Source organism: Bidens hawaiensis, unplaced genomic scaffold (genome assembly GCF_021521415.1).
Source record: "Bidens hawaiensis isolate Kalapana, Puna unplaced genomic scaffold, B.hawaiensis_p1.1 tig00004327_1, whole genome shotgun sequence".
NCBI classification, from domain to species: domain Eukaryota; kingdom Viridiplantae; phylum Streptophyta; class Magnoliopsida; order Asterales; family Asteraceae; genus Bidens; species Bidens hawaiensis.
Genome location: NW_027491261.1, coordinates 200,578 through 217,123, shown reverse-complemented (window position 1 = coordinate 217,123; position 16,546 = coordinate 200,578). Strand labels below are relative to the sequence as shown.

The 16,546-nt window shown below is 46.3% G+C and overlaps 1 pseudogene; it reads left to right on the top strand.

The window, feature by feature from the left end:
• Positions 1–2,501: 2,501 nt before the first annotated feature.
• On the top strand, positions 2,502–15,928 carry LOC143626267 (putative aspartic proteinase GIP2 pseudogene; annotated as a pseudogene).
• Positions 15,929–16,546: the final 618 nt, after the last annotated feature.

Below are 16,546 nucleotides of genomic sequence, written 5' to 3'. Positions count from 1 at the left end.
TTGTACATAGCGTTACAACCTGACAGTACGTGCAATATCCGAAGATCGTTCACGTACCATCAAGCAATCATTCATACATTTCACATTATCCACATAAGGCATACACTTATCTCTTAGGATAAGTGTATTAACTATCACATTGAGTATGCATACAGCCCCGAAAACATAATAAGGAATGGGGCTAGAAACTCACCTGAACACGGTTACACCGTTAATCGTAATCCCTTTCTTCAGTTGTGCACGGCTGACTTTTTGAGCTTGTTTGGATCTCGTTTAACTTGCTAGCACACTAATCGCCCTCTCTCGGACCTGCCCGATTCTTCCCTTGGCTCGGCCGGCGAAGTTGTGGCGTGTGTGTTTGGATAATGATAGAAATGAAGATATTTTGGGGTGTTAGGGTATTTATATCCCTGAAATCCCATGGACCTAAGGCCCATTCTCATTTAACCCATCTCTATTAATCCAAGCCCATAACCCACATCCATTACCCGACACTAGCCCGACCCATACCAACTCCTATTCTTTTATTTATTTCCTGATAACCCGAGTAAACTTTCCCTCTATTATTAGGTAATATAATTGATATTATTTTGGAAATTTCGGGATGTTACACAAGGTTTCCTCCTTCTTGCCAATTACGTCCAAATCACTAACTCCGTTAGTTTTTAAACGTCAAGGCAGGGGTAAATTTGTCTTTTCAGCCTATTTGTTATTTTATTCATTATTTAATCTTTTTATTTTAACAACAAACAATTAAAACTAAATATAAAAGGAAATATATTTTTTGTATGAGTAGACGAGTGCACCACCATCTTCTTCGAATTGAGTTTCCTTGCAAGCGCGTATGGATCCGGTTGCAATCATCTTTTCAGGTTGAATTTCCCTTCACAAGATACAATCTAGAAGATCTGGTCAAATGGTTGAAGTGGGATCCAACTGCAGGTACAAGAGGTTGAATTAGGGTTTGAAGGAACGAGATTGTGGGTTCCTGTTGTGGCTTCTTATAGTGATGGTGTGTATTTTGATAGGGAATCTAAAATACAAGCGGAGGAGATGATGGGTATGTGACGGTGGTATCACCAAAGAGTGGTGGTCGCCAGAGATCGGAGTGGAGTGCAGATCTTTGTCGAGTTTTTGTTGTGACGATTGAAGATCAATTCATTGCTCAGTGGAGATAGGGTAGCCGAGTAGACCGATAGAGACAGGAGGTTGTGGTTGCAAAATGGTGGTTGATGTAAAGTGGCGGTCTGATTTTTTTGGGTGGAGGAAGGCAGCCGAAGTTGTGGTAGTGTAGTGGCTACAACGGTGGGGTGGGGTTTGGGTGGGTTGGGGTGCGGTAGGTAGTGATGCACCGATGAAGATGAAGATATGTGTGAGAAACACATATGTTTAGGATAAAAGATTAAAATAATTAATAAAATACTTAAAACTGTAAAGACTATTTTACCCTTAAGTTGACGAATAAAATTAGCGGAGTCAACAATTTGGATGTGATTGGCAACAAGTGGGAAATCTCGATCGTCTGTATACGAAAAAAAAACCCTTTTTGGATAAAATTCGCAATATTGACCAAACCTGAAGGACAATTTTGACACTTTATTCTCTTATTATATATTACGCTTACATTATTTTTTATCTGTAATTCATTTAAGCTTTTCTACTCAAACTAAATTTGAAAAATAAATAAATAAACAAAAGCATACAACGGTCAATTATCGATTGGATTCCATATTTCCAGACCCAATACTTTTTATTCTACTCTAGAAGCTATCGTCGTTATATAACTTTAATATTTCATTTAAAAAATTACTTTTACTTGTTAGAGCCTAGAAGCCTTTTATTTCTATTGGTTCATTCGAGTTATTTAATTTTTTCGGAGATAGCCCTGCCTGATATGGTAATGCTATTTCGATAGATAGATAGATATGTACAAACTAACGTGAGCCACTAAGAAACCGTGTGAAGTTCTTTACTTAGTTACATTTTTATGATGATAGTTCTTTTATATAAATTATTAGTTTTACTTTCAATGCTATGTCATAATTTCATAACATTATATGTCAACACGTTGACCTTTGTTATGGCCCTTATCCAACAAATGCAACACGTTACGCGTTTAGCGTATTGAACATATTAAATGCGAAAGTTTTCTGGTGCTAACGTCATATATAAAAGGGATTTAATATTGTGAAAACCACAAACTCCCAAAGTTTTCATATCTAGTGAATCGAGATATATATATATATATATATATTAATGACGTGATAAGCTCGGGCGGGAAATAATAACCCCTTCAAAAGACATGAATGTAGTGGTCTAGCACAACTTACGCAAGGTATAATATCATATAATCTAACGTGTAAAATGTCATAGTCAAAGAAATAAAGCTTATCCTTGATGTTATTTAATTGCCCAATTGTTTATCCAGATCTATTTAACATCCCCATCTAATTCCATTGTTACTATTGGATGAACAATTGAACAATATTATTTCTTTCAAAATGGCACCCTCTTTGTTTCACTACTTTCTCCTCTTGTCAATATTCTTAGGCGTATCATGTAGAGCTCAAACCAGTTTCTGGCCTAAAGCACTCCTCCTCCCCGTCACCAAAGACCCGTCTACTCTACAGTACGTAACTCGCATCAACCAAAGAACTCCTCTTGTCCCGGTGGCCCTAACCCTTGACCTGGGTGGTCAGTTTTTGTGGGCTAACTGCTACACCGGCTATGTATCTTCCACATACCGTCCAGCTCGTCGTGGGTCCGCACAATGCTCGCTAGCTAAGTCCACCGCCTGCTCCACCGACTGCCCGGGAGCTTCAAAGCCCGGATGCAACAACAACACGTGTGCTCTGATGCCAGATAACACTGTCACACGTGTTGCAACCATTGGTGACCTCGGTTCGGACATAGTTTCCATCCAATCAACCGACGGTAACAACCCTGGTCGGGTTGTCAGCATTCCTAAATTCCTTTTCGTTTGTGGGTCTGCTTTAGACGGCCTTGCTAGCGGTGTTGTCGGCATGGCGGGTGAAGAAACGTGGATCTACTCACTGGTAGCAGATCTACTTTCCTCGGGTATGATTAAACTGTTTCACCGATGGTTCCTCTGAATCCGTGTTCTTCCACCTACAAAATGAACAGCGCCGTTACTTACCCCTCAGAAAGGGACAGAGGGGTCCTCTTTGGGGTAACCCTCCGGCGTGAGAATCAGTATCTTTGTGGAGAAGATAATAATGTGTGGGTCAGTGAATCTGCAGAGTATTGCTGAATCGCTGAATACTCTTGATTGTGTGACTGTGTGTTTTCTGTAACTGACTGTGAGTGAATGTAATTCAATATGATTGAATGTGATATCACTGCTTGTAACTGTCAATGATTGAGTGTGAATCTGTCATCAAAGTGGAGTTGATGCTGTATTTATAGTGCTAGGGTTACCACCGGTTGGGCTCAACCTCGTTGGCTTCCTCCAATCGCACTGCGCCACGTGTCCTCTGGGACACCTGGCGCTTTCTCGTTGGTTGTGATCACGTGGTAACACATGTGTCATGCTGAGTTGTCGACCTTTCATTCGGCAGCTATCAACATCAGCATATTCTTTCTCCTTAAAAAGATTCATTCTGGAAGGTTGTCTGATGTGCACAATCAAGGTTGCCCTAATCCTGATTTGGATAAGGACGAGGTTGATTATGTGCACGTATGATATGCGCTCACCCTGAGGATGCGCGGGGTCTTCTCTTTATTCTCACGCGCAGATATTTCATGCGCAGATGTGATATGCACGAGCATGTGATATGCGCCGAGCGCTGATGCGCTGCGCGCATATGTGATGCGCGAGCATATGTGTGCCTGGGCATATGATGCCTGAGCATGTTTTGTATGCGCCATGCGTATAGGTTTTGGCTTTGTGCCTTCATAATGTCTTTATCTTGTGGGTTGACCCGCCTTGCTTGGTGTTGAGGCGGGTACATACCTCTTCAAGCCCCCCAGTCTAATGTGTGTCTTATCTTGCGCGAGCGCGGTAAGATAGATATTAGACTCACTGAATTGTCCTTTTAAAGGGGGTTTTGTCGTTTTCTTGGTTGTTTCCATCGTCGCGCGAAGTTCTATCCATTTGGTTGAAAACGAAAGGTCCAAACACGTGGTTGGTTGGTGATGACGTGCGCCGTAAACGTGTCAGACGTTTCGTGTGCTCGAGGTGCTACAGTTGCCTTTCATGTCCCCTCACACAGCTGTCTTGAACACGTGTCGCACTCGCATTGGTTAGTACCTGCGAGTGGGGGCGCGTCTCTATTCCGTGGCAGGTCGGTTACATCTTTTTGTCCCCTCACACAGCTGTTAGGGACACGTGTCGCGCCTTCGTTGGCTTGTCCCTGCGAGTGGGGGCGCGTGAAATCCGATCAGCTGCCACATTTCTCTCTCCTGGGCCTATAAAAGCAGGCCCTTAGGAAATTTTTATCTTCATCTTCATTGTTGCTAAAATTCAAGTTTCTGCTTTCACATTCTGATTTAAGTGTTTACATCGATTCGAATCCTCGATTATCGGCTATTACAGTTGTATGTCTGATAGTTCATACTCGTCTAGCCCTTCAATCACCTCCGTTGCCTCTCGAAGACGCCGTATGAAATCTGTGGTGATGTCGACATTGAAGCAAAAGGGGAAGGGGAAGAAGGTTGTTGAGACCACATCGGAGGAAGTAGGGAGGACCAAGGCCACCAAAAGGTGGAATGAAATCCCCTGCAAATTGAAGCAGGCAGATCTCGACAACCTCATCACCTCTCAGGGCTTTCCCACCCTGTTTGGCTGCATGTTGCCTAGGTCCGGGCAAACGGCAGCGGACCCGCCTGCCGGCTATATATCCCTATATAGCCACTTTTTCACCCACTGCAACCTTCGTCTCCCGATGACAAGGTTTGTGGGTGCACTGCTGAAGTTCTATGGGATTCACATATCCCAAGTCCATCCGTTTGGACTCGTGCGCGTGACTCACTTTGAGTTCATGTGCAAATCCCAGCGCGAGGAACCCACTCCTCGGCGCTTTCAGTATTTTTATAAGGCCAAGATCCAAGACAATTGGATCTCTTTTATTCCTCGCAGTCAGAAGGTGAAGTGCTCCACTGTTTCATTCAAGAGCCTTCATGACTGGTCTGAGAGGTTTTTTTACATTAGGGCCGGTGTGATCCCCATCCGTATGACCATGCGCTCTATCACTTCTGCGCCTGCGGATGATGGTGTCCTCAAGAACCCAACTGGCGCATGGGTTAAGAAACTGACCGCCGAACCATCCCCCGCGAAGAAAATTTGCGAGGAGGCGCTGGTTGGGGTCGGCATGAGCAGGCTCTGGGCCGACAGCGCGCTTGAGCCTGTTATCCAAGTCGACGGGTTGTGTAAGTTTTTTTTTTTTTTTTTTTTTTTTTTTTTTTTTTTTTTTTGCGCGAACATCGTTCTTTTGCTGATATCATTTAACTTGTCTTTGCGCAGTCACCAAGGATTACATCCTTGCCGCTTATGATGAACATGTGGAGGGCGGCTCCGTCGAACTTGGCGCTGGGGAGGTTGGTTTCCCGGATCGCTTCGATGACATGTTCATCCCAGTGGATCTGGAATTTGACTTTGACAGTGACGCGCCTGGTAAGCCTTCGCACTTATGCTCATTCCTATAGAATATCCAAGTTTATTAACAGTTCTGTTGGTTGTTTTTGTAGATGCGCTTGAAAACTACGAGCTAGAGCTCGCGGAAGAGGAGGAGGAGGAAGAGGAGGCGCCCCTACTAAAGCGCAAAGCTAAGGGGAAATCTGGCGCAGGGGCCAGTAAGAAACAGAAGAAAGATGACACCCCTGTCGCTCATCCCCATGCTCAAACGAAGGGACCTAAGGAAACCCAGGTGTTTACCACAAAGGTTTCTTTAGTTTCTCTGCCTGTGAGAGTGGGCAGACCTCCTGTCCACTTGAGGTATGGTGGCGTCGCCTCCTCCTTTCGCGCGGCTGAAGAGAGAAGCAGTGCCGCGCCTGCAACAGGTATACTTTATTTATCTTCATCTGGCTGAATTGTTATTAAACCTTTGCTCCTTTAAATGTTTGCAGAGGCAGCGACGGTAACAGATCAGCCGCAGGCGCCACAAGGTGCCACGGCTGCGCCGGGGACTCCATCGAAGTCCCCTGTTCTACCCTCTGAAAAGGGAAGAATGGATTTTATGGCGATGTTCGATGCGCGAACAGAATTGCGCCAAGGTAAGTTTTGCACATATGTCTTCTGAATTTTTCCCTTTGGAGTCAGTCATAAACAATTTTTCCTTGTTTATTTGTTCATAGTTGTTGTAGCTGGCGCAACAGTTGCTGGTGATACTCCTGGCGCCGCTGCCGGCGCCGCTGGTTCTGGTCCTGCTCCTGCTAGTGCTGAGTCTCCCCTTATTGGGATTACCAAGGAGCAGGAAACCGTATTGCGCGCCGAACTGGCGGCGTCGAGACCTCCCTCGCCTCCTCTTGCACGCAGCCCTCCCCGCGAGGCTGGTTTGGAGCCTTCCAGGTCGCAGGAGAAGAGGCCTGTTGAAGAAGATGAGGAGGACGAGGGGGTTCAAGTTGAAGACTCCTTGGGAGACCGCGCCAGCCCTGCGATGCCGCAAGTGTTCGCAGCGCAGACTTCTGGTGGGGCTGGCGCTGACTTTCCTGCTTCATCCCCGCAGGTATGTATTGATTTGTCGGTCCGCTGCGCGTACCTCCATATAAGTATGTTTTATGACTTAGAACTTTTCTTGTGTTTTGCAGGAAGGTGACCACGTTTACCGCCCGAGATGGAATATTATTGAAGAGAGTTCCTTTCAATCCATGGGCGTATGCGAGGACTTCTGGGCTCATGCCGTGCCTCCTACTGAAAGGAGGTATCAGGAGGAGCGCACCCGAGCGGACTTGCTGAACGACCATGTTTTCGCTGGGTCGGCTTTCTTCGCTGCTTCCCAAGAGCTTCGTCGTGATTATATTAAAGTACGCGACGCTCTTGTGGAAGCCCAGCGAGAGGCTAAGGTGGCCGCCTGGAACCTGTCTGATGCTCGCGCGCGAGCTGAGAAACTCCAGGCGGAGCTCAGTGAAAACCGAGCAAGTGCCAACACCGCATACATCAAGCGCGGGCATGAGCTCCAAGCTGCGCGGGAGAAGCAGCAGTTGGCGGAGGCCGAAGTTGCCAAGTACGCGCACAGAGTGCGTGTCTTGGAACAGCAGGCCGAGGCGCGTGACCAAGCTATCGTCCAGAGTATCACTGAGAAATCATCACTGGAGAGCGAGGTTGCGGGCCTGAAAAGGGATTTGGCGGCCGCGCAGGCTGATAGAGATGAGGCCTTGGCGACGGCGGCGTCTAGCCAGGAAGCACTTGGTGCTGCGCAGGCGGAGAAAGAAAAAATTTTGGCGGCAGCAGCGTCTGATAAGGAGGAACTAAAAAAGACTAAGGAAACTGTTGAGTTATTAAACTCTCAGGTTCCTGCCCTCGAGACGTCTGTTGCTGGCCTCGCGCAGGATCGCCAATGGCTGGTGTCACAGGGCATGGCTCGCTGCGCTTTGGCGATGAAATATTCCGCCGAGTTTCAAGCCCTTGTGATGGACTGCAATGCCGCCGCGCGTTTGGTGGGCCGAGCTGAAGGGTTTACGGATGGGTATGAGTATGGCATGTTGAGGAAGAACCCATCCGAGTACCCTTACAAGAGCGATGCGGCCTGCGCGGACATGGCCGCGGTGGGGGAAAAGTATATGAATACTCCCATCCCCATCCTTATGCAGGTACCTTGATCTTAATGAGTTTTACTTGACTAACTTTTCTAAGTGTTTTGTACTCATTACTTTTCTAATGATTTACAGATAGCTGCGCTTGCTGACCAGCCCGACCTCGGCGCGCTAAAGAAGTTGCTTGATGATTGCGAGAGGGCTGGTGGCGATGATGGTGGCGCGGGGGATGTTGCCCCTGCCAGCAGCTCTGGCGCGGCGAAAGAATCTGCTCCTGACACCGTTGTGATCGAAGACTCCAATGAGGAGGAAGAACTTGACTATGGTCAGTTCGGGGATGAGGAGCAGACCGCGCCAGATGCTGCGGGAGATGATGAGGGTGATGAAGCGGCTGACGTCGACGTGGAGACTTGAGAAGCCCTTCATCAAATTTTGTATATTTATTTTTTTTTTTATTTTTTTTTTTTGTACTTGTAATTTGTAACTCATCATACTTGTAAATTCCAATGCAATGGAATGAAACTTGTTTTCTCCTTCTTTCATCTTGTGCATTTCCATTCATCTCTTCATGTTTGCTTGTATAGATATAAGATATGGTTGGACGTTAAAATAAGAACAAGGTTGTAAGGAAATTATTCACTTAACCATAGTCCTATTTTGTAAGTGGTTTCGCAGTATCTCGTTTATGCTGACATGCGCGATAACTTTTCACAATTCCTTTTTCGCGCGTCATAGTCGCGCTGTTTTTACATGGAAGTATGAGTTTTAGCCATTACATGTCAGCATGTGTTAGTCAGATATCCACTTTGATTCCTCGCGCGATCTCGACCTGAGACCTTAACAACTATGTTATGGCATGTACTTTGCCTTAGTCGTTTAAGGAGTTTTATGATCAAGCTGCGCGGGATGTAAGATGGATGTTTGTGAGTGTTTTGAGCTAAGGCTCTTTGTTTTGGGCTAAGGCCCTGACGTGTTTAGAGTTAAGACTCATTAACATGTTTGAGCTAAGGCTCGTAGGTTTGGGCTAAGGCCCTGATGTTTTAGAGTTAAGACTCGTTAACGCGTTTGAGCTAAGGCTCGCGCATGTATGTTTTACTTCGTTTTATTTTGTTTTGAAGTCAATATAGTGTTGTCATATTGCTCCAAATTAATAAAGGAAGCGTGAAACATGTATGCAAAGGTTTATAGAACAAATATTGAAAGATAGCGCGAATCATCATTCATGATGGCTTAAAAGCCTTGATTACAAATTTGAACTTTTTACATGAAGCATTTTCTAAGTTGTGCCGCGTTCCACGCGCGCGGTATCTTTTTTCCATTCAAATCTTTTAAAGTGTACGCGCCTTTCCCCAAATCTTCTGAAATTTGATAAAGTCCCTCCCAATTGGGGGACATTTTTCCTGGGGGTATTGCGCGACTAGCTTCATTGTTTCGAAGGACAAAATCATTTTTCTTGAAGTGGCACTCTTTAACGCGCTGATTATAATATTTTTCCAGCTTTTTCTTGTATCTGGCTTCATTAATGATAGCCGCTTCTCTGCGCCCTTCAAGCAAGTTAAGGTCCAATCTTCTTTCGCGCTCGTTATCAGTTTTGCTCATCATGAGTACCCTATGGGATGGGCATCCAATTTCTGCTGGGATCATAGCCTCTGTCCCATAGGTTAGGCTGAACGGGGATTCGCCATTGCTAGTTTTGCTTAATGTCCTGTGCGCCCACAGGACATTAGGTAACTCTTCGACCCAAGAATGGGATTCTCCCTCCAACCTTTTCTTCAGCCCATTTAGCAAACTTTGATTCGCGCGCTCCACTTGGCCATTCCCCTGAGGGTGGTAGACGGACGTGAAGATTTGGTTGATGTGCAATTCTTTGAGCCAGCTTGATATCTTCCTGTCAGTGAATTGTTTTCCATTGTCGCTCACAATTTCCATAGGAAGTCCAAAACGGCAAATGATGTGGCTCCAGATAAATTGCTTCATCGCCTCAGCTGTGATTTTTACTAGTGGCTTGGCCTCAACCCATTTTGTGAAATAGTCTATCGCCACTACCAAAAATTTCACTCGCCCTTGCGCTTGCGGCAGGGGCCCCACAATATCAATGGCCCATTTGTGGAAAGGCCATGCGGAGGTGACTGGAATCAAGTTGTTCTTTGGACGCATGGTGTTTGGCGCGTAGCTCTGACATGCCTTGCATTTTTGGATTTCTTTTAGCGCACCCAAGTACATGCCTGGCCAATAGTAGCCTGAGCTCATCGCCTTGGCAACCACCATGCGCGGACCAGCGTGAATTCCACAGATTCCTTCATGAATCTCCCTAATCACATAGGTTGCTTCTTCAGCATCCAGGCACTTCATGAGCGGTCCAAGATAAGAGCGCCGATATAATGTACCATCAAGTAATTCATAGTTCTGTGCGTTGTGTCTTATCTTTCTCGCCTGTGCGCGATCGTCCGGTAACTTCCCCTCCTTCAGGAATTCCATTATTGGAGTTATCCAGGATGAAGGGGTTGTATGAATTACAAGGACCGATTGCGTTTGCACTGACGGGCTGCTCATTACCTCAACCCTGACATCTTTGCCAAAGTGATCAAAATTAGTTGATGCCATTTTACTCAACGCGTCAGCGGACTTGTTTTCGCTGCGCGAGATGTGTATGATTCTGAAGAAGTCAAACTGCTCAACGAGCTTTTTTGCCTGCTCTAGATACAGAGGCATTGTGTTCTCCTTGGCGTCATATAGGCCGTTGACCTGAGCAGCTACCAAGTAAGAATCAACATGCGCCTCTAGTCTTTTAACCCCAAACTTGCGCGCGATGCGCAGACCAGCCAGCAGGGCTTCATACTCAGCCTCATTGTTGGTACTCTTGAAGTCCAACCTGATAGCATAAGTATATTCATGATTATCAGGGTCCACCAGTTTGAGGCCTGCGCCGGACCCTTCGCTGTTGGAGGCTCCATCAGTGAATAGCCTCCAAACATCTTCTTCATCATTTGCTCGCGGAGGGTCTACCTCGCGCTGAGCTTCTTCAATCTTTCCGTCTGGGATTTCCGTGATGAAATCCGCCAAAACTTGACCCTTTATCGCTGGACGGGGCTTATAAGTGATCGTGTGTTCACCTAATTCCAGCGCCCACTTTGTCAGCCTTCCGGAGAGCGCGGGGCGTCGCAAGACTTGTTGGATGTTGTAACCAGTCAGAACTTCAATAGGATGACCATTGAAGTATCTATGGAGCTTGCGCGACGCGTGTGTTAGTGACAAAACTAACTTTTCCATGATGGAATAGCGCGTCTCAGGGTCTGTGAGCACCCGACTCACATAGTATATTGGCGTTTGTATCCCCTTGCGATCCACCAATAATACTGCGCCGATCGCGCGGTCTCCAGCTGACAGGTATAATGTAAGGGTCTCGCCAGGAAGTGGAGCTGTGAGCGCTGGCAACTTTATGAGACATTCTTTTATCTCAGTGAAAGCTTGCTCAGCCTCAGGCGTCCACTTGAATTGGCTCTTCTTCAAACAGTTCCTCAAGGTGTTAACGAATGGAGTAGATTTGCTGGCGTGGTTCGCTAGGAACCTGTTGATTGACACCAATCTACCATTCAGCTTCTGAACCTCTTTCATGGTGGATGGTGAAGGCATGTCAAGGATGGCTTCCACCTTTTCCGGGTTCACCTTGAAACCATCCTTAGTGACCATTACACCAAGAAATTTCCCCTCTTCTGCGCCGAAAGTACATTTGCTCGGGTTGAGCTTCATGTTAACTTCCGTTAGGCGCTGAAGAGTTTCCTCGATGTCTTTGAGCATTTGTCTCTCCTCCCTGCTCTTGATCACCAAATCATCAACGTAGACTTCTAGATTTCTTCCGATTTGTTCACTGAAAACCGAATCCATAAGTCTCTGATAGGTTGCGCCCGCATTCTTTAAACCAAAGGGCATTTTTGTGTAACAAAAAACACCCTTGTCGGTTCTGAAGGCAGTCTTGTCTTCATCCTGTGGTGCCATTTGAATCTGGTGATAGCCTTTGTAGGCATCCAGGAAACATTTGAGCTTGAATGGCGCCACGGAGTCCACCTTTGCGTCGATGTTTGGGAGGGGGTAACAGTCTTTCGGACATGCTTTGTTGAGGTCCTTGAAGTCAATACACATTCTCCATGACCCGTTGGTTTTCTTTACCATCACAGGATTGGCTACCCATGTCTGGTATCGGATCGGGCAGATGATGTTTGCGCGCAACAGGTCCTCCACTTGCTCATTCATGGCCTTCGCCTTTTCATCCCCCATGATTCTCTTTTTCTGAGCAATTGGCTCCACCGACTTGAACGTGTTAAGAGAATGTTGCGCCAAGTCTCGCGGGACTCCCGTCATATCGGAGTGTTGCCACGCGAAAACCGACGTGTATTTTGTGAGCAACTTTTTCATTCTCAATCTCGTTTCGTCTGAAATGGTAGCGCCAATTGTGACCGTTTGCTCTGGGAATTTTGGGTTTAAAATCCACTTCTCTGGCGCATTGTCAGCCATTGGAAGTTTCATTCTCCCTTCCCGCGGCGTGCTTGTCACTGCGCACAAATGATCGCGGTAAACAAATGTTACGCCTGTTGGTGTAGGGATCCCCAATGCGCCGTGCGCTGGCGACGGTACAGCATTAAATTGGGCAATCGTTCCCCTACCCAGGATCATATTGTGGCATGACGTGGTGGGCAAGACCAAGAAGTTGACAACTTCGGCTCGCTTGTGCTCATCATCCCCCATAGTTAGTTCAAACTGAATCTGGCCTAGGGGATGTATGATTTCATTTGAGACACCACAGATTGGTGCGTTCACAATTTCGAGCCGCGCTTGGTCTGCCGGGTCTAACTTTCTGAAACACTGCTCATACATAATGTCAGATTCGCTTCCAGTGTCCACCAGGACCTTTGACACTTCGTAATGAGCAATGTGTGTGGTGATGACGAGAGGACTGCTTATTGAAGGGCCTCCCCTGATTCTTGGGAAGATGACTTGCTCCTCGCGCCAATCTCCGTGGATTTGCGCGCTTCTTTTTTTTGACGTCTGCCCCTGTCGTCCCCCCTCAGCCACACAGATTCTTTTATATTTCTTGTTGGCAGAGGCTCCTTCCGGTTGCTCATCTTCTATTCTTTGGTTTTTTACCAAGTGAGCCAGCCTGCCTGACTTTACATCCTTCTCGATCGCATCCTTTAAATGATGGCATGCATCGGTGTTGTGGCCCGGGGACCTGTGAAATTCACAATATTTGCCACTGTTTTGCGGTCCCTTGTAGTGTAGTTGTTTGGGGGGCTTGAATTGGACATTCTCAGTACTTAACACCTGTGAAGGTGTTTTAGTGAGGGGCGTCCATATTCTTGGCAGAGGTCTGCTAGGATCTCTGCCGCCCTCCCTCTTGTCACCCTCCCCGCGATTACGAACTTCTTTTTGGGGCTGTGGTGAGGTTGGTTGCGCTTGTTTTTCCGCGGAAGAAAAACTTGTTGGCTGCAACCTGGACCATACAGAGTTCTGTTTGGCCCTCTTATCTTTGCTGCGCGGTGATTCTGCCTGATGCGCTCTTTCTCTTGCCCTATCTTGGGCAATCTGTTTCTCATTTCTCGCGAAAACTCGCGATGCCTCCATTAACTTGGCCCACGTGGTGGGCATACCATCTTTGCTTACGAGAGCCCGGCGGAGTTGATCACTGCGCGCGCCTTGTATAAAGGCCACGCGCAGGAGCTGCTCAGTTATACCCCCGATTGCCAGGGATTCCTGATTGAAACGAGTGATGTAATCTTCAATCGTTTCATCATTCCTGCGTATGCAGTGCATGATGTCATCAGGATCGCGCGTGTGCCTGCGCTGCTGTACGAAGTGGGCTTGGAACTTTTCTAATAGTTCCTCGAACCCATCAATTTGCCCTGTCGGCAAGCTTTCGAACCATACCCGCGCGGCGCCCGTGAGGCAGCGAGCAAACATATGACACCATGTTGGCATCGTCCAGCTCTCTAGGTTTCCCGTGTTATAGAAACCTTGCAAAAAGTCATCTGGATCTGTTGTGCCATCATATTTGCCCAGACCACTTGGCATCTTTGTCTTGTGCTGGATGGGAGCCTGCGCGATGCGCGCAGTAAACTTTGAGTGTTTTACCAGGATGGCTGGTCTGTAGGGCGTGGTTACGTCCACTTGCCCTCTGATCGGTGGGCTGTAGGGCATGTGCAGATCCAGATCTGCTCTGGCTCCAGGCGCCATGTTCACAGGCGCGCGGAGCTGTGAGCCTCCTGCATGAGTATCCCGTGTCTTCCTCATGCTATGCACTTCTTCATCACTGAACTCAGTGTGTGCAGTGTGAACAGAATGTCCCTCTTCCGGCGCGCGCGGCCTTTTTGTAGTCTGCTTATCAAAAGCTTGCCTTTGTGTTTGGTCGGCTAGCTTCTTCTGCTTGACCATTTCGTTGTACTTTTCAATCAGACGCCGCTGCTCGTTTATGAGCCATTCATTCGGATCATTTGCTTCATCTTCTGGACCCATTGGTCCTTTCAGCTTCGCGCCGGCCATATTTTGTAACGTGTGATCGTCTGGAGGAGTTTCAGTCTGAATCCGTGTTCTTCCACCTACAAAATGAACAGCGCCGTTACTTACCCCTCAGAAAGGGACAGAGGGGTCCTCTTTAGGGTAACCCTCCGGCGTGAGAATCAGTATCTTTGTGGAGAAGATAATAATGTGTGAGTCAGTGAATCTGCAGAGTATTGCTGAATCGCTGAATACTCTTGATTGTGTGACTGTGTGTTTTCTGTAACTGACTGTGAGTGAATGTAATTCAATATGATTGAATGTGATATCACTGCTTGTAACTGTCAATGATTGAGTGTGAATCTGTCATCAAAGTGGAGTTGATGCTGTATTTATAGTGCTAGGGTTACCACCGGTTGGGCTCAACCTCGTTGGCTTCCTCCAATCGCACTGCGCCACGTGTCCTCTGGGACACCTGGCGCTTTCTCGTTGGTTGTGATCACGTGGTAACACATGTGTCATGCTGAGTTGTCGACCTTTCATTCGGCAGCTATCAACATTAGCATATTCTTTCTCCTTAAAAAGATTCCTTCTGGAAGGTTGTCTGATGTGCACAATCAAGGTTGCCCTAATCCTGATTTGGATAAGGACGAGGTTGATTATGTGCACGTATGATATGCGCTCACCCTGAGGATGCGCGGGGTCTTCTCTTTATTCTCACGCGCAGATATTTCATGCGCAGATGTGATATGCACGAGCATGTGATATGCGCCGCGCGCTGATGCGCTGCGCGCATATGTGATGCGCGAGCATATGTGTGCCTGGGCATATGATGCCTGAGCATGTTTTGTATGCGCCATGCGCATAGGTTTTGGCTTTGTGCCTTCATAATGTCTTTATCTTGTGGGTTGACCCGCCTTGCTTGGTGTTGAGGCGGGTACATACCTCTTCAGCGGGGCTTGGAAGAACCACGATATCACTTCCTTCTCAATTCTCTTCAGCTTTTAGCTTTGGCCGGATATTCGCTATATGCTTAACTTCATCTTCAAACGCTCCTGGCGTCGTCTTCTTCGGGGACGGACCTTATAGATTTTTATTAAACACCGACGCCTCGAGTAACCTTATCTACACGCCGTTAATCAAAAACCCCGTCAGCACGGCTTCCGCCTTCACTCAAGGTGACGCTTCTTCTGAATACTTCATTGGTGTGAAGTCCATCAAGATCAATGACAAGATTGTCCCGGTGAATAAGACGCTGCTGACCATTAACCGCGAAGGCTACGGTGGCACCAAGATCAGCACAGTGAATCCGTACACCGTCATGCAAACGTCAATATACAAGGCTGTTCTTAAAGCGTTTGGTAATGCTCTCTCTGGAGTGCCTAGAGTACCATCGGTTGCGCCTTTTGGTTTATGTTTCAACTCCACGAGCCTGGGGAGTACACGAGTAGGCCCGGGCGTCCCTCAGATCGACTTGGTTCTCCAAAACACTGATGTTTTCTGGAGGATCTTCGGAGCAAATTCTATGGTGCAAGTGAGCAAGGATGCTTCGTGTCTTGGGTTTGTGGATGGAGGAGTGAATCCGATGACTTCGATAGTGATCGGTGGACATCAGATCGAGGATAATCTGCTGCAGTTTGATCTTGCTAGATCTAGACTTGGGTTCAGCTCCTCACTCTTGTTTCGACAAACAACATGTGCTAACTTCAATTTTACCTCAAACGCCTAAAAGGTTTGGAATCATATGATTAAAAAAAAATAAGTCTACTTCGAACTTGTTTGTTTTGTAATTCGTACTTCTTTTTGTTCATAATAATTGATTCATCAGCGACGTTATATCGAAACAAATGGCATTTGTTGCACTTTGTATCAAGATGTATATGCACACGGAGTTAGCTTGGTATGTCAGTTTTTCACCTGTCACTCTTACATGCTCATTTTAATCCCAACACTATTATACTTTCTACGAACAAGCCTTATTATTTTATATATCATCATAACCTTTTCAATTAGTATTTTTTTTAACAACTAAATTTTTTACATTCTACGTATTGAACCCACCTATTTCACACCATAACTACCTTGTAATTTCACCAAAATAGGAATACCAATAAAAGTGTTTAAGTAATTAATTGATTCGTAATTAGATATAATTATATAATGACCACGTTTCACCACTAATTTTTAAAACTATATTTTTATATAATTGAAATAACCCAACCATATGATGACCGTGTCGTATCGATCATGCAAAAACCAAATTTTACCTATAGATAGTGTAAGTCAGGTATCGAATCCAGAGGAGCATGTGGTCAATGTCATACGTTTGTTCGTTTATTTAACTATA